General features: G+C 39.6%; 1 protein-coding gene across 8 annotated transcripts in view; it reads right to left on the bottom strand.

Annotated features, from left to right (window-relative positions):
- Positions 1–24,670, bottom strand: part of MEF2A (myocyte enhancer factor 2A) — a 104,543-nt gene that overhangs the window by 65,557 nt on the left and 14,316 nt on the right. For 5 of the 8 annotated variants that reach the window (XM_037053725.1, XM_037053734.1, XM_037053731.1 and 2 more), the window contains exon 2: positions 12,082–12,168. The exons of 1 other annotated variant lie outside the window; for it this stretch is intronic. The gene's annotated coding sequence lies outside the window, so the exon portion shown is untranslated. Of the gene's footprint in view, positions 1–2,353; positions 2,435–12,081; positions 12,169–13,557; positions 13,867–24,670 lie in introns of those variants that run through there. 2 more of the 8 variants (XM_037053727.1, XM_037053726.1) reach the window with 2 other exon arrangements.

The following is a 24,670-nucleotide window of genomic DNA, read 5'->3' as shown; positions in this document are numbered from 1 at the left end:
CTAGATCCGACTGAGGAGCGAAAACATATATTTTGCACTTATGAACTTACCCTGGCCCCACAATGAAACTCTTGAACCCTAACCGAGACGAGTGCCCCAGCACCAGTGATTTTTTAGAGCTCTACAGATGATGACGATGATGGTGACGATGACGCACACCCCCAGTTCGGAGAAACTGCTTTATCACGGCACAGCCCTGAACCACTCACTCACTCACTCACTCACTCACTGGCTACGCACGAGAGTGAAGTGACAAAGAATCACACAAATGAGTCCTGACGGCACGTGATGCAGGCATTCGTGTTCGTTTCCACAAAGAGGTATCTCCTCTCCCTTTTCCTTGACTTACACTGCCTTTCTCCTTTTCCCACATAAAGATAAAGGGGTGATAAAGATACATGGGTTTCACATCCCTCATTCTTCTGTGAGGAGAAAGAAGACAGTTTAAACACTCAAGGGAGGAAGGAGAACAGGCATTCTGGTTTACCGGGAACCACCTGCTTTCTGTCCACTCTGAGGGTGCCATTATTAGGCAAGGACCCTCACTGTCAAAATACCGTGGCTTGATAATAAATTAGATCAGAGCTCAATCTGTTTTCATTTCTCTATGATTTTAAAAAATTGGGTATAATTCATTTATGCCATAAACTCTTGTTTTAAAGTGTACAAGTTACTTGGTTTTGTTTTGTTTTGTTTTTTACTATATTCACAAAGTTGTGCAACCATTCCCAGTATCTAATTATAGAATATTTTCAGCATCCCCCTAAAAAACTCAGTGCCCGTTAGCAAACATTTCCCGTTCCACCCCCTCCCAAGCCCTGGCAATTACTAATCTACCTTCTGTCTGTATGGGTTGGCCCAGTCAGGGCTCTGATGTATTAACCATCATGAATAATGCTGCTATGTTTAATGGGACACAAGTTCTTGTGTGGGTGTGCCTTCAATTCTCCTGGGTGCGCAGCAGACGGGGCAGAACTGCTGGGTCACGAGGCGGCTCTGCCGCCTTTTCGAGGAACTGTCAGACTGTTGTCTGAGGCACCAGAAACGTTTACATTCCCACCAGCGTCATACAGCATAAGGGTTCTGATCTCTCTACATCCTCACCAGGGCTTGATATTTTCTCTTTTATTACAACCATCCTACTGGTGTGATGTGGTATCTCACATGGTCTCGATTTGCATTTCCCTGATGACTAATGACATAAAGCATTTTATCACGTGCCTATCAGCCATGTGTGTATCTTTGGAGAAAGGTTTATTCCAATCCTTGTCATTCATCTTTTCACTGTTAGGCTATAAAAGAGTTCTTTATATATTCTGGATACTAGGCCCTTATCAGATATGATTTGCAAATATATTCCCCTACTCAGCGGGCTGTTTATTCACTGCCTTGAGATAGAATCCCTAAAAGTGCAGACATTTTTAATTTTGATAGAGGCCATTACACCTACTTCTCCTTTGGTTGGTTGTGCTTTCGGTGTCGTATCTAAGGAACCATGACCTGATGCGAGGCCATGAAGCTTAAAGCTAATACGTTTTAGCTCTCACACTGAAGTCCTGAATCTATTTTGAGCCAATCTCTGTGTATAGTGTAAAGTAAAAAACAAATTTCCTTCCTTTACATGTCGACATCTAGGTATCCCAGCATCACCTGTTCAAAGGGCCATTTCCCCCCAGTGAATGGTCTTGGCGACCAAAACCAACTGGCCTTAAATGTAAGGGATTACTTCCGGACCCTCAGTTCCATGCCATTGCTCTTCCCGTCCACCCCTGTCTATGCCATTGCCACGCCATCCTCACTGCTGCGGCTTCGTAGTAGTTTCTAAGATCAGGAAGTGGGAGTCCTCGGCTTTATCATTTTTAAAGGTTATGTTTTATCTATTTTGGACCTTTTGAACTTTCATGTAAATTTTAGGATCAGCTTATCAATTTCTGCAAAAGAAGAAAAAAAAAGCCAGCTAAGATTTTGATGCAGACTGCATTCAATCTGAGGAGCAGTGCAATCGCACTAAGTACTGCAGTCCGTAAACACAGCGCACCTGTGCACTGACTTGGCTCTTCTTTCCTTTCTTTCAATGATGTTTTGTAGTTTCAGTGTGCAGGTGTCACGCTTCTGTTCAATTTACTCCTAATAATTTTATTCTTTTGTTGCTATAGTAAATGAAACTGTTTTCTCGATTTCATTACAGATTTCCTAGTAGCATTCTATATGATTTTTTTCAGTCCTCACCAAAGGACATGTTTTAATTTACTTTAGAGAGAGAAGGGCAAAAGAGGAAGACCCACATGCGCCCCCACCAGGGGTCAAAGCCACAACCTAGGTTTGTACCCCGACTGGGGACGGAATCTGTGACCTTTTGGTCTATGGGATGACGCTCCAACCATGAGTCACTTGGCCAGAGCTACACGATTCTTGATTTCAGAAACTTTCAATTCTAGAAAAAAAATTAATTAGAAAAGCTCATTGCATTTGAGGATGAACACCCTGGGTCATCTAATTATTATCTTCTAGAAGGGGGAAAACATTATCCAAACAAGCAAGAAACCCTGGAGGCTATCCACTTTGCTGAAAGATATCCTTGAAAAATCAGAATCAAACGATGTCGAACAACTTTAATCCCAATTTCAGGACAGTGCAACATCACTCACACACACACACGGGCAGACACATATACAAAAAACATGCAATGTATTCCCTCATAAAATACACAAACAAAAAACCACTCACACTCATTCTGTTTGCCAAAGTTGAGGAAACTATCTTACTGTAATTTGTAATGCAATCAGAGGTTCTTTGCCCTCACAGAATTATTGTTCAATGACTTTCGACATGAAAAAATTGTTCTTTGTTCCCTCTAAAAACAGTTGTTTCCATTAGTGTTTCCAACAATTAAATCCAGGCAGAAATTCAAATTCTGAATTAATGTAAGGCTATCATTAAAGTACTGTTTTATGGAAAATAACTAAAGATTTCATTTCAGCCAGAACAGTACGTGATTTGTACATGCTGTATCCAATTACCTTTTTTAAAACTTATTTATTTATTTATTTTTAGAGGAGAAAGGAAGGGGGGAGAGAGAGAGATCAATGTATGGTTGCCTCTGGTATGTCCCCTGCCAGGAACTGGCCTGCAACCCAGGCATGTGCCCTGACTGGGAATCGAACCGCGATCCTCTGGTTCAAAGGCCCACACTCAATCCACTGAGCTACCCCAGCCAGGGCTCCAATTACCTATTTTTAAAATACAATGATGGACACATGATGGCTGTCAGCCACTGTTTAGAGAAATGGCTCAACAACAACAAAATCACTTTGAATATAAATGCAGTTTTGCTGTATGTATATAATGTTCATAAAGGAACAATAAATGTTACACTTAATTTTACAAAGTCCTGACTTATATTACCTTATTAGAAATTTTAGGTAAAATTCAAAACACTAGCATCTGATTCAAGACAGCACTGAGAAAATAATCCTTAGCAGCTAAAAGAAACCACTTAAAGCATTCTGTGGGTATCGTAACAGACATTCTGACCTGCACAAGCATGCGAATTCCATAAACCTGTCGGAAGATGGGCAAGAACTCATTGTGACTAAAGTCACTCACTATGAAAAGAGTGGAGGCTGAACCCTGCCGGTGGGTGTGGAGCCAAGAGAAGGCAAATGGGGACTGAAAGCCAGTTTGTTCTCTGCTCGCTCGAGTCCCCGAACCCTAGAGGGATGCAGAGGGCAGCATCCACCCAAAACTCGGACAGGGGCCTTTTCCCAGCTTCCTCACATCTCCAAAGGACTTGCACCAAAGCTAGGAAGACTGAAATACTGAATACTGGTGGATCTGCCTGGTATTTTGGAATGCCAAAATACCAATTCTTACCATGTGCTCATTATGTGACTGTTTTCGGTAAAGTCGAAAAACTAAAGTGGTTTGAATACGGTATCTCTCTATCTTTATCTGGTTTCCTCTGATTAATAACAGGTGGTGCATTGTGTATGCTTTGTGAGCCTGTGTTTTGAGATTAAGGTCATTTTAAAACTGAAGGCTAAAAGATCAGAGGAAAAGCATAGGGTGAAACATTAAGAGCCTATTCCTAGTAGAGAAATACACATACACCTTGTTTTATACAATGTGCGATACAGTGTTAAAAATTATGTGTTGGTCACAATTATTGGTCAGTAACATAGCATCTTAAATTTGCTACAGAAGTTAACTAAATGTTATAGAAACTAGAAGCAATGTTTTAATGCCAGTTATCACTCCCTTCATTTAACTGTACAGGTAGAATGAAGTTTTTTTTTAAATGGTGCTTCCTTAAAGCAAAACATACCTGTATTTTAAAATGATATAAAGTGTTAGTTAATCATGTTAAATAATCCAAACGACTGACTAAAAAAGACATTATAAGTTCAAAGTTTTTACCCAGAATGACCAGTCTATACAATTAGATGTTCTTTCTGGGTACCCCAATGACATGTCACTCGATTCTGCAGTGACACACTTTTTCGCTACCTCACTTGCGTCTACCAGTGAAGTCAGTTCCCAGCTCGAACTCCGAGGAGAACTGAAGGGACCAAAGTTTCGCCATGCCAAATATGCCTCTCAGGATATTGGTTTTATGCTGGTTATTGAGAAACAAAAGACTCAAAGAACCTCTGACCCTCCCCCTTACTCGCCTAAAGGAATTCAAAAAGAACCTGATTCAGGAAGGCAATATTAGCGTATAACCGTGGCATATTTAGCGTAGCCTATTTGAATTAAGTGTGACAAACAGGCAGGACCCAATCAGAGTCTGCTCTTAAACGTTCCCTCTGTGTCCCACTGTTGCTGGGTTGCCCAGCAAGAATGCGTCCACCAGCAAGGTGCCCTTGCCCGTGCATCACCTACTGCCCCCATGAAGCCCCAGACCCCTGCCCCTTTTTCCTTTCTCCAAAATGGTTTTACACCTCAACTGCCCAAGGCACCTTGGGTCTAATTATTTTATGGCACCCTCACATGTACATCTGCAATAAATTTGGGGCATTTTCTCCTGTTAATTTGTCTCCTGTTAATTTGATTATTAGCCCAGCTAAAAGAACTCAGAGAAGCTGGGAGGGAAGTTATTTTCTGCGCCCCACAGGATATAACCACAGGGCACCTTGGGCTCCTTAGAGATAGGCACAGTATTATTAAAACCATGATTAGAAAAGAGACTTTGTAAACTGCCCTTATTAAGACTACTGCCCATCCACACATGACCTTTCATTACCAGATTAATTAAGCCCACATAACAGCAATGTCCAGTCTTCACATGGGACACGCAAGGGAAATAAAGGACATAGCAAGGCAAGGCGTGGAAATGAAAATGACACTCCAGGCCTTCAGCAGCACTAACACACTTCCAATATCAACACCTCCTCCCTGTAAAATGCAGATACTTACACCTATCCCAAATACTTCTCTGTCTGTCATAATTTTGGGCAGGGGGCAGGGGAGCTTTGCCCGTAATTACATCATGTATGAAAGATACATTATCATTCCTAGAAACCATCTTGGTTCTCTACATTATGATTCCAACACTGTTCACTAAAAACTTTTACCTTATATCACCCAAATCGAACTTGTATGTAAAAGCTTCTCTAGGCCTAACCTTATCCTTATTTATAAAGATAAACTCGATTTGGGGTATACTATTAGACTCAGAATCAGATTTCTAAATGAATATGAAAAGGAGCATAGAAAAAAGTATAAAGAATAGGCAAGCAATGAAATTAGAAACTGTTAATATATAATGTATACAAATATAAAATAAAAACATTTTACCTGTTTAATTTGTGTTTTTTATCTTTATATAAGTTGAATCACAAGTTATGAATTCTTTCATTTCTGGCTTTTTTTGAGAAATGTATCTGATATTCACCTGAGTCCGCAGCTGTAGTTCATCTATTTTTATTACATTGACTACAAGTTTAGGCAGTTGTTAATGAACAATGGACTATATTTGAAGCTATCACAAACACTGCTGCTACCAATTATTAACACATCTCTGAGTACACGTGACCATGCATTACTCTTGAGGGTGTGCCCATGGTAAGAAATTACTGGGTCACAGGATATGTGAACATCGAAAAAGCTTCTTCAAGTAGCTGTAATAACATACATTCCCATCAGCAGTATACACAGAATTTCCATAGTTTATTCTACCCAAAACTTGAACTTTTTTTACTTTTAGCCACTCTAGTTGCTTAGGACAGAGTCTCTTTGCAGTTTTAACTTATATTTCCCATATTACTAATGAAGTTAAGCACCTTCACATATCTTTTAAATATTTGGACTATTTTATGAAGTACCTTTTCATGTGTCTTGCAGGTTTCTCAATTGGATTGTTTGTCACACTGATTTGTAGAACTGCTTTGAATGTTCTGACATAAGCCTTTTGTCCATTTTATGTATCGCAAGTGCGTTCTTCTGCTTTGGTTTGCCTCTCTACTCTCCTAAAAGCAACTTTGCAAGAAAAAAATTTCTTAATTTTAAGGGAATCAAGTTCATCACTTGTTTTACTTCTATTAGTGGTTTTTATTTCTTTTTAATAACTCTTTGCCTGTCAAAAGATTATAAAAATGTTCTCTTTGGATTAGCTTCTAAAATTTTATAATTTTTGCCTTTCATGTTGAGATGTTCAATCAATAGTAAATTGACTTTTGCATACGGTATGGAGCATGAGTCATTTTTTTCTTTATGGATCGCCAATTGTTCCCATATGATTTATGGCATATTTTTGCCCCAATAATTTTATTAAAGTGCCTGTTTGTCATAAAGCAAGTGTCCATGGACATATTGACCTTCCCCCAGGCTCCGTGTATCTTCTCTCCGTCTCTGCGGCACTAGCTGACGGAAGTAATTACTGTAGATGGCTAAGTACTGAGTGTAGAGAGTCCTTCCACTCTGTCTTTTCCAACACTACCTAAGCTAAAATGAATAAAAATCGTATGGTCATATCACCACAGATGCAAAAGAAAATATCTGACAAAATCTGGCACCCATTTATGATAAAAACTCTTATGATAGAGGAAACATACCACAGGTAATCAAGACCACATATGATAAACTCACAGCTAACATCATAATCAACAGGGAAAAACTAAAGATCACACACAAGACAGGAATGTCCATTTTCATCACCCCTACGCAACACAGCACTCAAAGTCCTAACCACAGCAATCAGACCAGAAGAAATAAAAGTCATCCAACCTGGAAATGAAGAAGTAAAGCTGTCACCATCTGTAGATGATGTGACAGTGTATGTGCAGAACTCTAAGCTGTTATTGGACCATAAAATTTCCCTTATACAACACAACACAAAAACAGACAAACTAACAAAATTATAATAATACCAATTAGGGTTACAGCTGAACCTTAAAGATCTGGGAGCATGAGCACAAACCTCCCTCAAAAATTGGAATTCCGCCAAGATGGAGGCATAGGTGGAAACACTGTGCCTTTCCCCACAACCAAGTTTGAATACAACAAAGGTTTGGAGAAACAAAGACACAACCAAAGGACAGAAAACTGAATTATACGGAAGTCCGACTACATCTAACTGTTCAACGGGGACGATAAGAGGGGCGGAGCCAGCAGCGAGCAGGGTCAGGCAGGACAGGGCCCCCGACCCAGGCGCGCAGGCAGACGGGAACCAGTTGGGGTTCGGGGCAGACTGCGGGCGCATATTCACACACAGTGAGACAGACCACGCAGGCCCCAGGGGGCGAGAGCTGGCGGCGGTGGCACACTCGCGTGCAGTGGGACGAAACGCATGGGCCCGGTGACGGCAGCAACTGCCGGATCGGTGAGGGCCGTGGCAGCAGGCGGCGGTCAGGACGCCACAGTCCCTCTTTGACCCCGCCCCCACATACAGCGTCACAACCCAGCGACTTAGTTGCCCCGCTCTAGTGACCACTTTGGGGCTCCGATCCTGCTACGGAATAGGCACGAACAGCCCAAAAGATGGCGCAAGAAGAACTCAAAGTCCCAGAGCCAGCCAACAACTCTAAGCGACTGACAAATTGCCAGCCTCTCAGAAGCACAGTTCAAGACACTATTTATCAGGATGCTCGCAGAACTGGTAGATTCTAGTCACAAACTAGAGGAACATATGAAGGCTAAACTAATTGAAACGAAGGGAGATGTCCAGGAAATCAATAGTGATGGAAAGGAAACGGGGACACAAATCAATGGAATGGACCAGAAGGAAGAACAAAACATCTCACCAGAAAGGAATGAAGAAATGAGAATTCAAAAAAATGAGGAGAGGCTTAGGAACCTCCAGGACATCTTTAAACGTTCCAACATCCGGATTATAGGGGTACCAGAAGGGGGAAAGAAACAGCCACGAGTGGAAAACGTATTTGAACAAATAATAAAGGAGAACTTCCCCAGTCTGGCAAAGGAAGTAGACTTCCGGGAAATCCAGGAAGCTCAGAGAGTCCCAAAGAAGTCGGACCCGAGAAGGAACACACCAAGGCACATCATAATTACATTAGCCGAGACTAAAATGAAGGAGAGAATCCTAGAAGCAGCAAGGGATGAGGGGACAGTCACCTACAAAGGAGTACCCATCAGACCGTCAGCGGATTTCTCAAAAGAGACCTTACAGGCAAGAAGGGGCTGGAAAGAAGTATTCCAAGTCATGAAATCCAAACACCTACAGCCAAGATTGCTTTACCCAGCAAAACTTTCATTTAGAATGGAAGGACAGATAAAGTGCTTCTCAGATAAGGTCAAGTTCAAGGAGTTCATCAGCACCAAGCCCTTATTATATGAAATGCTAAAGGGACTTATATAAGAAAAAGAAGATGAAAAATATTAACAGTGAAAGGACAGCAAACACACAGTTATTAACAACCACACCTAAAACAAAAGCAAACTAAGAGGACAGCTAGATCGGGAGTGGAACCATAGAAATGAAGAACACATGGAGGGTTAGAAACAGGGGGGTGGGAGGAGGAGAAGGGGGGAGAAGGCACAGAAAATAGCATAGATGGTAGGTAGAAAAGAGATAGGGGGGAGGGCGAGAATAGTGGGGGAAATATAGAATCCAAAGAACTTGAGACACGTGGTTATAAACTAAGGGGGGGGAGAATGGTGGGGGAGGGAGGGTGCAGGTGGAGGGGACTGAAGAGGGGAATAGAACAACTGTAATGGTATAATCAATAAAATATATTTTAAAAAAAATACACACATAACTACCGTTGGCCCTCCACTTATACTGGTTCCCAGTCGCCAAGTCCATCCAGGAACAACAGGTCTGACCTGCACCCGTCGGGTGAACTGCTGTCAGCTGAAAAGCAAGGTCAACTGAACAGTGTCAAATGAAAAAAACCCATGTCAAAGTGGCTCGTGCAATTCAAACCCATGTTGTTCATGAGTCAACTGCACTTAGAATGGAGAATAATCCTCAAAAGGGCATGGATTCTAACCCTCAGAAAGGCATTACCTCAATGGATGACTAAATTAACTCTACAATAAAGGCTGCTCTGGACCAACGTCGACAAAGCTTAAAAAGAAGGCTCGAAAGAATTCAGCTGATAGCAATTTATTTACATCTGTACAACGAGGCAATTCACCACTATACAAAAAAATACAGTATGAAATCACAATGTTCAACATACAAACAAACTAAAAAAATGAAGAGGAGGAAAATGTGACCCATAATAAGAAAAGTCAATCAATATACAGAAACCCAGGAGAAAAAAAAGTTTATGGAGTTATTAATAGATGAGGGCACTAAAATAATGATTATAAATAAGCCCTATATGCTGGAAAAGGTAAAGGAAAATAACATGATAAGGAGAGAACTGGAAGAAGTAACACTTTCAGATACAAAAAATAATAATCGGGAAAACAAAACAAGACACCGGATGGGATTGAGAACAGAGTATACGCTGCAGAAGGAAAGACCAGTAAACTCAAAGACATGACAACACCAACCCTCCAAATAAAGCAGAGAAGAAAAGAACTTCTGAAGAATCAAAGTGTATAAGAGCCAAGAGAGATAATACCAAAAGTATAACTAGAATGTCTCAGGAAGGAAAAAAGAAGAAAGGAAGGAAAAATGGAAGGGAGGGGAAGTAGTTGAGAAATACTGGCTTGTATTTCCAAGTTTTGTTGTAAAAAAATTAAAATCTAAGCAGTATTTCCTCAAAGAAAACCATACTAAGACACATCCTAATCAAATGACTAAAACAATCACTGCAAAAGTCTTAAGGGTGCAAACAATATGGGGATACCGAGTAAGAGTAACATCAGACCTTCTGTCAGAAACTATGCACACTGCTTCAAAAACTTGGTATTTCCCAGCATATGACTAGAGACAAAGAGGGACATTTCAAGACAGTGGATCCCATCCATCAAGAAGACATTAGAAAAACTAAGTATGCATGCACCCAATAATAAACCTTCAAAATACATGAACCAAGAAGTGAAAGGATACAGACATATCCATAACTCAAGATGAAGATTTCCATACACCTCAGTCAGCAGTTACTGGAATGAACAGAAAACCCGAAGGGATAAATCCTGAAGAACCCTTCCCACTAATGTGACCCTGCCATGAAGACAAAGACACCGTCTACAGCCTCAGGTGTAGCGAAGGACACGTCGCCGAGAAGTCCCTAATGCTTAACCGTGACCCACAACGTACCAGCTGAAGTTACACACACAGCCACTTCCAGGGTTCAGAGGAGGTGCGGAGTTCTGAGCCGGGGGCATGAGCATGGCTAAATACCTACAGTGCTTGGACGCAAATCACTCAGTTTTGAGCAGTTAGTGAACTTTTGTTAGTGAACAAAAGGAACTTATGACAAGTGTAAGTTGGATTTTTTTTTAAAAAGGAAAATAAACATTCAAAGATTTACACAGACTAACCAAAGTTTGTATTTTAAAATATAAAGTAAACTTCATTATTCCCATCCTGCCTGTACATATGTAAGTTTTGGACTGAAAAATACTTGGCTTCAACTGAAAAAACAATGCCTTTTCTCCTAGTTCCTCAAAGTGAAGGGTATAAAATGGGCTATTTTTCAAACTTTAACAGTAAAAATAGATAGCCACAAGAAACTGATATTGGAATACAGTATTTTAACAAGGAACTCATTTTATTAAGTTCACAAAAGTACTTTCTAACATTTAATTATTCAAGTTAAAAATTAGACCTTATGTTAAATAGCAAAACTATTCTTAAAATAATAAGAACAAAAAAATATCGACTACTTTCCCCAAGTTTTTACTGACAAAATCAGGCTTAATCAATGATATCTAATATTTAAAATGTTAATGATTACTTTTGATAACTTATGAAAACTATTTTTTACATTACTTTTAAATAGTCTGGTGACAGCATAATTTGTTTCCACTAAAAAAAAAAGGTAGGAGGGAGGGGGAAAAAAAGGTAGACTTCAGATGAGGTTTCACTCATGAACACTTCTGAGAAGAACTACGTATCTTACTGGCATATTGGAACCATTAACCTAGACCAATTAGGTTTTTGAATCAAAATAGTTTATAGGGCTTTGCAATCATAGGCCTATGACATAAGGCAACAAAAGGAGTCCACATTTCAAAGGATTACTTAAATTAGCATAATTTTTTCACTGAACCTTCCCACCTTTCAAGAAACATGGCCAGATTTGTCCACTTTGTCTATCATTTGAAAGACAAATCCTTAGCTTATGCAATATCCTCAAACCCTCCCTCCCTCCCTTCTAATTATTGTTACATATGAACCCCCTACTTTAGATCTTTTTCTTTTTTAAAAAACAAGGGTAATCGACATGGACGTGTCTGAGTGGAAAGACCTGCTGTTATCTGAGCAGCGGCAGACAAAACACAGGAGACATTATCTGTATAATATCACGCGCTCCAACTGGATTCTATAAATTGTCCTTAATTCCATCTACATTAATCCCCAAAATAAACTCCAAAATGACTGTCATTCAAACTTACAAGACAGTCTGAATGGATTACATTTAACTCCCAAAGTTAAGTGTTTTAACAAAGCATTTCCATTGTATTTGTTTACTGCATATCATGGAAAAATGAAAAATGTCTTACTAGAAATGATGTTTCAATAAAAAGTGCACTTAGATATGATTCTTGCAGAAAACTCTCCCGTGTTTCTTCTTCACAAAATGCAATTCCCTAATAAAGAGAAAGATATAAGATGGGTTAATAATTGTTCTTAACTGACATATAATTAAATATATATTTCATTATTATAAATTCCAATAATAACATGGTACCTGGCAGATAGCTCCACAAATACTTGCTGAATAATATAAAATATGTTTTGAAGTCAGTTGTTTTTGCCTTGGCTGGTGTGGCTCAGTGGATTGAGTGCAGGCCTGCGAACTGAAGGGTCACCGGTTCAATTCCCAGTCAGGGCACATGCCTGGGTTATAGGCCGGTCCCCACTAGGGGGCGCATGAGAGGGTACCACACATTGATGTTTCTCTCCCTCTTTCTCCCTCCCTTTCCCTCCCCTCTCTCTAAAAATTAAAAAAAAAAGTCAGTTGTTTTATTTGGTTAATAAAAACATAATGTTAGCCAATCGAGCATTCCTAATGTCACTAATCCATTTTTTAGGGAGCATTACTCGGATGTTCAGTAATATTCTATGCACTCCAAGAGTCGCAAACTGGTTTCCTAGGTTCCACTTTCCTATCCTCTGTATCGCATGATATTGCTTTATATTTACTTGGTACAGAACACTTTATATTTACCTGGTATATAATGCTTTATATTTACCTGGTACACACAGACCACTGAATTTATGTTTTGATAATATAGTTGAAATTGTTTATTGTACTATGTTCTCATTTGGAAAGAAAATTGTCGACAGGGCCAGTGATCTCTATTGCCATAATATATGTTTGTATTCATACACAAAGTATTTAACTGCAGCTTTATCTATTTTTAAAGGGAACATAAAATAAAAACAATGACCATAAAATGCCAAAACTGACTATAAAATTGATCAATGTCACTAACTCACAATAATAAAGGAACACTGGTGAATACTAACCAATGGATCAGTGCATGAAGAATGAGCTAGTCCTGCTACTTTTTTGCTTGGAAATAACAGCAAGACATTCAGGCAGACAGGGGGAGAGATGATGACAACCACCCGTCTGCTCCCCGACCAGCCAGGACCCACCATGCGTGGGATCAACTGCGTGACTGGGTGACTCTGCCAGTCCCTCAGGTGAGTCCGCTTCACCGAACGAGAATCACCGTTTCTCCACAGAAACACCAGTCCTTTGAATCTGATTCAACAGCACTAATTACTATGATACTGTCATGTTACTTCTCGTTGAAATAAATACCTTCATCTTTCCTACTTCCATATTCCTTTTATATCAACAAATTAAGTATTAAAAGCTTAAATTTTAAAGTACACAGACGCACATTCAAATAAGCCTTTTTAGCAAGAGTAAAAGGAGCCTGCTTTAAAAAGCCAGTTTCAGTCTTTGACCTAATTCTAAGAAACATAGAAAGGAAAAACTCCTCCAATACAGCTTTATTACTTACCAGCTTCTAAAACCCCGTAATTCAAAGTAACACTATTCTCCAGGGGTCCCCCATCTACACAAAACTAATTACTTTATCATGGACTTTGGCAACAGCTTTGTGTCACCGGTGTCACTGCAGGAGTTAAAGGTCAGCGATTCGACCCCAGGCAAATAAATGATTAAACACAAATTTGATGGTTACACATCGCAGTGCCTATTCTTACATCAAATTCACCCCTAAACTCAGTCCATGAACTGTTATTGATAACTTGTGTTTTGTACAGGGCTCAGAGTTTCTAAAAGGCAATATTCTAAAAGCCAAGTTTTTGTAGTCTTTTAGTAAGTATAAAAAGACCTTCAATGAAACACACTCTGACCTCCAAAAACTAAAACGAAAATGTTAGTGCTACAGCCAGTTATAAGCAAATTTCATATACTGAACCTCCAAATTCTCCTGTTTCCATCCAGGCAAGGGCTAGACCACCTGTACCTCCAACAGCTGCGCCTTCCAAACTGGCCCCAACCAACTACCTAGCTCCCTCTACTTCTAATTAACCTGGACTACAAGCCATTGCCTCAACTGTGGAGGCAATAACTCTGTTCAAGTTTCTTCCCCACTGAATGAGGATACTGCAGATTAGTGGAAATTTCTTCATGAGAAAAAAATAAATAAATAAAGCAAGGGGGGGTGATGTACTGTCATAGGGAGGAGACTAAACATGAGAAAAGGCATCAGGGAAGACCTAATGTAATCACAGTAAGAACAGCAGCATAACATCTAAGTGTTTATCACCTGCTAATCGGTTTCCTAATTGCTTTCCATGTGTTAACTGATGTAAAGCCAACAATACCTCACTATTATCCTCAGGAGGAAACTGAAAAACACTAAGGAGCATCTTGCCAAGGTCACACAGCTCAGCTAGTGAAGTGGTAAAGCCAGGATTAGAATTCAGGCATGCTTTAACAGCTACGCCTAACCACAGTTGAAGTAATGCTGTTTTTTAATGAATTCGATTAGTGAAAAAATGAGTGCACCCTGTAGCAATGGCTTCCGAACAGAGCAGAGCAAACCTCGGTCTCAGAGGGCTGACACACCTAAGCAGCCTCTGATACACACGGACATACACTGCACACCCACACCTGCGTGACAGACACCCTGACATGTAACAGGCGAGCGTCTGCTGTGAGAAGTCAGCACAGATGACTTCTCAATAACCTGTAAGATACATTTTAAATTTGTAAGTGACAGTTACCACAAACAAAGTACACAAAAATCTCATGGTAAAAAAAATAAACTTTTAAAGAAGGCACTTTGAAACAAATGCAACCTTTTGAAGGTATTATAAGTGGCACAGGTTCCTGTCAATTTCCAACTGTCCATTTTAACGAGGGTTAAATGGAATGACCAAGGTTCAAACTCCTCTCCTCAAATGTTTCAACTACGCTTTACCAAGCAAACAGACAACACCTAGTACAACTGTTGATGGTAACTGAAGACATGAATGACCAAAAAGAAATAGCTTGCTCCCTAATTCCTGTTAAATGCCTAATCAGTGAGTGCCAATAAGCTAGAAGGCAAAGTGAGACCAAAGTACTGCTGACATAATAGTAACAGTCTAGTTTCAAACTCTAAGGGCCTAAAAACCTAAGCATGTCCTCAAATCATGATCCAAACAAAAAAACTCCAACCCATTATATTTATAAAGGAAATTACTTTTGGATGTCAGAAATTATCAAAACTTCATCGAATACCTCTGCCTTGAGCATAATGCAGGGCCCAAGAAAGGAGGTTTCTATCTGAAAATAAACAACTTTAAAGTCAATCTGGATTAGGACAAAAATGAAACAGGAGAAAGCATTTTAAAAAGTCTATAAACACAATAAAAATTGCCTATTTGCTCAAATATGAATTCAGTTTGTAATCGAAGCTTGGGTTAGTAGCAATGGTGTTTTTAATTCAAACGAGGGTCAGCTCTCATGTAGGCGCACTGAACTCATGCCTTAAAGAGATTTTGCTAGCAGCCATGATGGAGTCACTAGTACCAGACATGCTCTCCTCCCACTGAACTGAATTAAAACGTGTCAGATACATAAAATTATAATTTTAAAACACTGGGCAAGAAGCAGCTCGGCACTGTGATGCCTGCAAAAAAGGCAACTATTCCCTACAGGTAAATGTGTCAGTGCAGAGTAAGGAGGCAGGGCGAGAAGGGGAAGCCAAGCAGAACGTGGGGGACTCGATGGGCAGAGACAGAGAAGGACACCGAGGGAGGCTGAGGCAGGGGGACACTGCGGGACGAAGCAGCAGAGGCACGGAGCACAGGAAGGGAAAGTGTGTCTGAAATCTGCAGAGGCTTCTTGAGAAGTTCTGCCCAAATGTAAGGTAAATGTAACATATAATAATAATTTTACATTTCCTAGTAACCACATTTGAAAGTAAAATGAAGCAGGCAAAACTAATTTTAACATAATTCATTTAACTCAATATGCTCAAAACACTATCATTTCAGGATACAACTGAAACTCAGCGTGTTTTATACTTACAGCATATTTAGATGTGAACTAGCCAAAATTCAAGCTCTCAGCAGCAACATGCAGCTAACTGCTATCATACTTGACAATGAAGTTTCTCACTGAGTGTGATGCCATGCATGAATAAAGTGAAACTCCACAAGGCCACGCAAAGAACAATGATCAGGAAGCAGCAAGCTGGCAACTCCCAGGGACTACATGAAGCCTGAGGGATGCCCAAGTTCTGACCAGAGGGGAGAACAATCTCCCCGACACCCTGGGGCAATCAGGAGCAACTAAGGCAGATTCGTCACTTTACTACTTCTGGAGTAAAGGCTACACTAGACCCACCAGAGTAAAGTTTAAAAACACGCCTTAAAAGGCTCAAAATGATCCACGAGAAATGTAACAGCCTGCCAAAACAAAATTTAAATCTCTCCTGAGGAAATCAACAAAATTTAGACAACGGTGTGAGGAATGTCCAAGACTCAATCAGAACTTACTAAAGGTAAGAAAATGGAGAAATGCGTAACCCTCACCAGGAGAAAAACCTGAAAAAAAGACACGAACCCAGAAACAGAGAGATGATATCTTTAAAGACATATAAAGTTTAAAATATTATAAAGATATTAAAGTATTTAAAGAAAAACAGGAATAAACAAAGAATTATTTTTTAAAAGAATCAAATGAATTTCTAAAGATGTAAAAGGTAGTATCTTGAAAAATAACTGGACAGACTTAGCAACAGATAAAACAGAAAAAAAGATTCCTAAATTGAAGATGCAAAAAAGAAACAAAGAAGAGCATTGAGGACCTGTGAGAATATCAAGGGCAATCTGAAAATGGTGTAAAACTGGAATCCCAGAAGAGTGGGAAGACAAGAAATGTCTGAAGAAATAAGAGCCAAAGCAGTTCCCAATGTGAGGAAAACTGAACCCATGTATTCAAGAAACTCAATGGACAAAACAACTCGAGCACAGAGAGACCGCACTGAGGCATATCATAATAAAACTTCAGAAACCCAGTAATACAGAGACAATGGAAAAGCAGCCAAGCGGGGGGAAGACACACCTATAGAGGAACAAAGGTAAGAACTGCCACAAACTCCTTGTCAAAAATAATGCACACAAGTTTAAAACAAAGGAACAACACTTTTAAAGTGCTAGAAAGAAAAAAAAGCTGTAAACTAAAACCCACATAAAATAAAAATACCCTTCACAGGTGGGGAAATAGAGACATGTTCAGACAAAAGTTGAGAACCTGTCACCAGCAGGCCTGCATGACAAGGAACACTGGAAGAAGCTCCTCAGACAGACAAAGGACAGCAGAACTGTACAGCAGAGCGAACCCTGATGTCAGCTACGGCCTTAGTTAATCATAACATACAAACATCGGTTCATCAGTTGTAACAAATGCACCGCACCCACGCAAGATGTTAATAATAGGGGACGTGGAGTGAGGGGGGAAAGGGGGGGTGTGGGGGAAGTACACTGAAACTCTATACTTTCTGTAAACCTAAAAGCGCTCTAAAAATACATCTACTGTTTCTGTAACCCTGAAAGTGCTCTAAAAATACATCTATGAAAGAAGAAATAGGAGACAGAAAACCCAGTTCTACACAAAGGAAGGGCAACAGAAATGATAAATATGTGAGTTTACCATTTATTTTCTTTTAATTTTTGAAAAAGGTACTTGGCTGTGTAAAGCAGAGGTGGCAATAATGTGATTACCGTGTAGAATAAAATAAATGACAAAAACAGAACAAAGAACTCAGAGGAGAAAATTGGAAAATTGGTAATGTGAGGAAGGACCTCACATTATTCATACAGTGATGAAAGTAAATGATGGTGAGTTGAAATGCATGCCAGAAAACCCCAGAGCAACTACGAGAGAGAGAGAGAGAGAGAGAGAGAGAGAGACACCAGTAAAATAAAACTAATGAACCAAGAAAGATAAAATGAATTGCTAAAAAATATGCAATCCAAAAAAAAAAGATAGGAAAAGAGACAGAAAAAGGAAAAAAGAACAACAACAACAACAACATAGCAGACAGTAGACTCAGACCCAACTCTACAAATTACACTAAACATATATGGTCAAATGTCCCAATTAAAAGGTAAAGACTATCAGACTAAAAGCAGACACTGTTAAATTGGTTAAAGATACTAACTTTCAACATGATCAATAGATAGGTTAACTTTCAATATGTTCAATAGACAGGTGAACCATAAAATAGAAAAGGGTATACCACATACATACATACACACACACACACACACACACACACACATAAATCTTCAGAAAGCTGGAGTCCCTGTGTTCCACAGAGCAGACTGCAGGAGAATGAGCATTACAGGTATGAAAAGTGACATACATCATACTCCGTAACCTGTCAAGTTATTGGAAATCCAACATAATCCTCAGTATGCAGGCAGCCAATACTAATTTTAAAATACCTAAACAAATACTGACAGAAATAAAAGGAGAAGCGATAAATCTATATAATTACAGCCGAAGGTTTCAATGCTCCCTCACAACTGGTAAGACAAGCAGAAAGAAAATTAGGGAAGACGGAGGAGACCTGAACAACACTATGAACCAGCCTGACCTAAGAGCACATACACACACTGCACCATAAAATAAGACACAAAGAAAAATATAAGAACTGAAATAATATAAAAGTGGTTTTCTAGCCATGAAAGAATAAAATTAAAGGCCAATAACAGAAAAATATTAGACATTTTTCAAAGTATTTGGAAATTAACCTTCCAAAAACTCGAAGGTCAAAGAAATCATGAGAGAAATTTGAAAATACTTTGAACTGAGTGACAACAAAAACACATTATCTAAAAATGTGAGGTGGAGCTAAGGATACTTAGAAATGTACAATTTTAAGTATTTATGTTAGAAAAGACTAAAAGTTTAACATTATTGTTCTAAATTAGCTTCCACCTTAGGGAAGCTAAGTGAAAAAAACACAGGGGTAAGGAAATGATAAAAGTAGTAATTGGTGTAATAGATCAGAGATAAACAGTAGAGAAAAATCAATGAAAACAAAAGCTGGTTCTTTGAACAGAAGCCCTAGCTAGACTGGTCAAGACCAGAAAAGGGAAGACACAAATTACCGACATTAGAACTGAAAGAGAGGTATTTTGAATAGTAAAAGCATAGTAAGATAATACTAAGGACAATTTTAGCTAATAAATTTGACAAAGGAAATAGACAAAACTTGTTGAAACATGCACATTATCAAAACTGACACAAAAGAAGTCTAAATAACCCTCTATTTAATAGACACATTGTATTCAAAATAAAAAGGCTTCCCACAAAGAAAACTCCAGACCCAGATGGCTCCCCTTGTGAATTCTTCTAACATCTAAAGATACAATCAGTCTTCTACAAACTCTTTTAGGAAATGGGAAAACATTTCCCACATTTAAAGAGGTCAGCATACTGCGAACCACACGATTGCGGTTCGATTCCCAGTCAGGGCACATGCCTGGGTTGCAGGCCAGTTCCCAGCAGGGGACTCACGAGAAGCAACCGTACATTGATATTTCTCTCTTTCCCTTCCTCTCTAAAGATAAATAAATAAAATCTTTAAAAATAAATAAATAAATAAATAACCTACAGATAACATCACACTTAATAGTAACAGACAACATCCATCCCCGCCATGACTGGAAACAAGGCATGGGTACTCACTCAGTCTAACCATATCTAGTCACCATTTCACTGGATGGAGGTCCTGACAAATGCAATGATGTAGGAAAGAGAAAGACAGGCATGAGATTGCAAAGAGAGAAAGAAAACAGCTTCTTTTTGTGCATGACATGACAATACACAGGAAACCCCAAAAAATCTGCAATAAAGTACTGGAACTAAAAAGCTGGTTTTGAAAGGGTGTAGCATACAAGATCAAAAAATTTTTAAAGTCATATTTCTATGTACAAGTAATGACAAATGCAAAACTATACTTTTATAAAATACCATTCGCCTTAGCAACAAAAGTATGAATTATGTAAAGACAAATGTAACAATATACATGCAAGACTATTAACCTGAATACTAGAAAACACTGCCGAGGGAAATTAGGAAGAGAGAGAGATCAACATTCATAGATCACAATGCTCAACCATTATTATTGTGACACTGATTCTCCCCAAACTGATCTGCAGATTCAACACACTCCCAATCAAAATCCCGGCAAGCATTCTTGTAGCAACTGACAAAGGTTATTCCAATGTATTATAGTTAAAACAATTTTGTAAAAAAAATAAAGATTGGAGTATACCACATGCTGTGCTTAAAACAAAATAAGGTGGGGGGGGGCATAAATCAATGGAACAGAATAGAGAATCCAGAAACAACTTCACATGCATATGGTCATTTGAATTCAACAAAGGTGCCAAGGTAATTCCACAGGAAAAGAAAAGCCTATCGACAAACGGTGCAAGAATAGATGAATCTTGATATTACCTCATACCATTCACAGAAATTAATTCAAAAGGACCACAGACCTATGTAAAAGCTAAACTGTGAAACTTCCAAATGTAAACACATGACAACAACAAAAAAGTCCACTGTCACATGTAAGGCAAAGATGTATCACGAAGGCCACAAAAAACAAGTCCTATAAATGAAAAAACTGACAAACAGCACTTTATCAAAAATAAAACCTTCCGCTTTTCCCAAGACACCGTAAGAAGATAAAAATCAAGCCACACATGGTAGAAAATGTTCTACAATGGTGAGAATGGAAAAAAATAGTAACTTCTACCCAGAATATATAAAGATGCCTTATAGTTTAGTAATAGGAAGGCAAACAACCTAATTTAAAATGAGGAAAAGATTTGGACATTTTACCAAAGAAGACACATGAATAACCAGCAAGTAAATAAAAAATGTTTATCATCATCACTCATCAAAGAAATACAAATTAAAACTACAATTGAGATGCCAGTGTGCAGTAGTCCCCACTTAGCCGTGATTCCACTTTCTGGGGTTTCAGTCACAGTCTGAAAAATGCTAAATGAAAAATTCCAAAAGCAAACTGCATGAAACACACAGTACTCTGAGCAGGGTGATGAAGTCTCACACTGTCCAGCTCAGCTCCGCCTGGGCCGTGAACCAGCCACACCATATGCCCTACCTGCCCATCAGTCATCCTGAGGCTGCCAGATATCACAGCCTGTGCTCAAGTGACCCTCGTTTCACTTAGCAGTGGCCCCAGAGAGAAGCCCTGAAGTGCGTCCTTTGAGTGAAAAGGTAAGTATACTACAATAGGGTATTTTGAGAAAGACTGCACTACATAACTTTTATTAAAGTACATTGTCAGAACTGTTGTTAGTTATTGTTACTAATCTCTTACTGTAAGTAATTTGTAAGTAATCAAAGAAAAAAAACATCGTATATGTAAGTCCAGTATCATCCCTGGCTTCAGACACCCACTGGAGGTCTTGGAATGTGTGCCCCGCTCCAACCCCATGGATAAGGAGGCGACTGGTGTATTTTCACTAGAACAGCAGACCCTAAGGAGGCTGACAACACAAAGTGCTGCTGAAGACATGGAGAAACTGCAACTCTCATTGCTGGTGGGGCTGTAAAATTACGTAACTACTTCGGGAAGCAGTTTCACAGTTTCTTGCGCGGTGAAAAGTACACTTAACACATCCCAGAAATCCCACTCCTTGGTATCTGCTCAAGAATAATGAAAGCTTATGTCCACACCAAGGCTTGTACTCAAATGCACACGGGAGCTTTACTCATGACGGCTCCCAACTGGAAACAACCAAAACGTCCACGAAAGGTGGACAGAGAAGTTGCAGTATAGACATAAAACGGAACAAACTACTGATAGGACACACACATGAACCAGTCACAGAAACGTCTTGGTCAGAGAGAAAGCCAAACACTAGAGAGTACATATTGTATGATCCCACTTAGGAATAAATCTGCAAATTTCTGAGCCACCACCAGAGAACACACAAAAACCCAAAATTCACACATTGTGAAAGCCAGACCTCAACACCAAAAGCTCTGCATACCAGCATACGGTTCCGACTTCACCAATTTCAGACCAAGGACAATGAGCATCATTCTTTAAGTCTTGGTGTCTTCACCCACACTATAGTAACATTCCACAACCTTCCTGAATTTAGTTGTGAGCATTAAATAAGCATATAACGTGCTTAGCGCAGTGCCTAGCGTACAGTCTGAGCTCAGTAAGTGGTAACTAGTCACTTGGGCTGTTTTTTTAATTAGCATCATCATCACTATAGTTATAATTACTTGTTAAAGGGGCAGTACAATCGTGAAGAAATAACCCAGAAAATGGACAGATGGAACACTTGAATGTCAGTGGGAATCAATTCATTAACAACATTCCTATTTAAAAAAAAAAAACCGTCACTTAGTTCACAAAAACAAAGTCAAACATTATAGCAAAAGCCAAACTGGAAGATTTGGATGATATTTGCAGTCATTTAATATCTAATACTAAACCTGAAAAAAAATACTGCTAAGGCCTTACAAAGATTCATAAGCATCTTAAATACTAAGTCACAAGAAACAATATCTTGAAGTCAGTAAAATTTCAGAGGCAAGCACTTAAAAGAAGACAGTGATTTTTCAGCACCCAGGGGCTGTTCCGATCACAGGAGGTAAGAAAGGAACATGACACAAACCTGAGTAGGTGTGAACAAAAAGAGCAAAGCAGAGCGCAGGACAGACAGCCGGGCACAACACGATTACGCACAACCTCGAAAACAGGAAAGCATTTGAGTTTAGCGTGACAAAAAAAGCGGGGGGAAGATAAGAGAAAGGCAAGACTAATCCTGTCCACGGGAATACAGCACAGCCCCAGCCTGAGTAAGGCGTAAAAGCCGGGCTCTTACACAACCCTGGGTAGGGAAGGTAGTGCACCAAAGCCAAGAAGGCCCACTGTCCCCCGAGCCCTGCCACCTCCATCCATGTCCCTGAACTTCCCAGGAGGCCCGGCACGTCTTCACATAGCTTCTGCTCTTGTTTAAAGAAATACAAGTCCATTTCTCCTCCAACAACATAAAACACTGACGAAAAAGTTTTTAATTCTACAAGAAGAAATGCTTAAGGTAAATGTGTTAAACAACTAAATTCTAGAAACCAATCATAAAGTACTCCCGCGTATAATTCCAACTTTTTGTTAAATTTCTCATGTTAAAAAGCATGAAAGACAGAGGACCAATTAGCTCAAGCTACAAAAGACAGACATAATGCCACCTCATTACACGAAGTAAGGCGTAGAGAGTCAGGGAATAACCCACACTTAACCATTTATTAAAATCAAAGGGCAATTATCAAGGTCATAAAATAAAACTGAGAAAACTATAAGAGGATAGAAAAATAATTTCTAAAAGTACATGGGGCTTAACTTTCAAAGAAGTTAATATCAGTTAAATCCTAAATTTAGAAGTTAACTTTTCTGAAAACTTCACATGTTAATTGCCATTAGAATAAAGACATACCAAAGAAGCCCGTGGCTGAATCTAGGCCTACCACTCATTCGCGCTGTAATAATACCAAGGCATTTACTTCCATTACACGTTGTAGAAACAAACCTGCGAGTTAACAGCCGTGCTTCGGAGAAGAAAGCACTTGCGGCTGCTGCAGCCGCCCAGAACCTGCGTTTGCGTGCCAGCAAACTGCAGTCAGAGCCCTTGTATGTAGTTCGTTTATTTCTCAGACAAGGGACGCTCTGGAGCACCTAGCCCTCCACTGGGAGGTGACTGCCCGTGTCTCTTCTTAACTAAAAGCTTTGTAGCACTGACAGCCATAAATCAGCGACTTTCAACCTTTTCCACCTTGAGGCGCACATAAACTAGTTACTAAAATTCTGCAGCACAATAACAAATACACTTTTTGCTGATCTGATAAAAAATAGGTGTAATTTTGATTCATTCACACCAGGCGGCTCTTGATGTGTTGGCTGTGGTCATTTTTTTAATTGGACAATCTAAGGGAAAAGAGGTCAGTGGCCCTGACCAAACAGTCTCAGGCGCTCCATGTCTTAAACATGCAGCACACTGGTGTGCTACGGTGCACCAGGGGAAAATCACTGGCATAAATCAATAGGTTCCCACTCACTCTCCCCCAAAAGTAGAGACTTTTTTGAGAACAATGGTCACAGAATATCTAAGTAACTCCAAAAATACTTCCCTAAACCATATGAAAAAACAAAGGAAAAGAAAATTCTACACAAAACCACACTTTCAGCATACCCTAAAGACAAAGAACGCTGATACTGCAAAATAGCTGCGAATGAAAACAGAAAATTCGCCAAATTCCAGCATTTGATGTCCCAAGGCAGCCCCTCTTAAGCCTACTCAGCCACAAGGCTTGGTGGCAAGGAGGCTAGCAAAGGGGCCTAAGGGCATTTGCAAGGAGCACTCAAAATATCAAACTCACTCTGAATCCAAAGACACTGGAAACGTGTCTGGGGCACCAGCACTGGGAAGAGAGGTTCACAGTTCTGGTGACCCGAAGGAGCAGGCTGCCGCCTGCCACGCAGAGGGGCACAACTTTGCGACACACAGCTTCTGGTGAAGAAAACAGGCAAAAGGAAGGGGAACATACCCTTTGGC

This window comes from Sturnira hondurensis, unplaced genomic scaffold, assembly GCF_014824575.4.
Source record: "Sturnira hondurensis isolate 20B ecotype Veracruz unplaced genomic scaffold, ASM1482457v3 Scaffold0007865, whole genome shotgun sequence".
In the NCBI taxonomy this organism is placed as follows: domain Eukaryota; kingdom Metazoa; phylum Chordata; class Mammalia; order Chiroptera; family Phyllostomidae; genus Sturnira; species Sturnira hondurensis.
The sequence above is the reverse complement of the archived record's forward strand: the minus strand, read 5'-3'. Positions and strand labels throughout refer to the sequence as shown.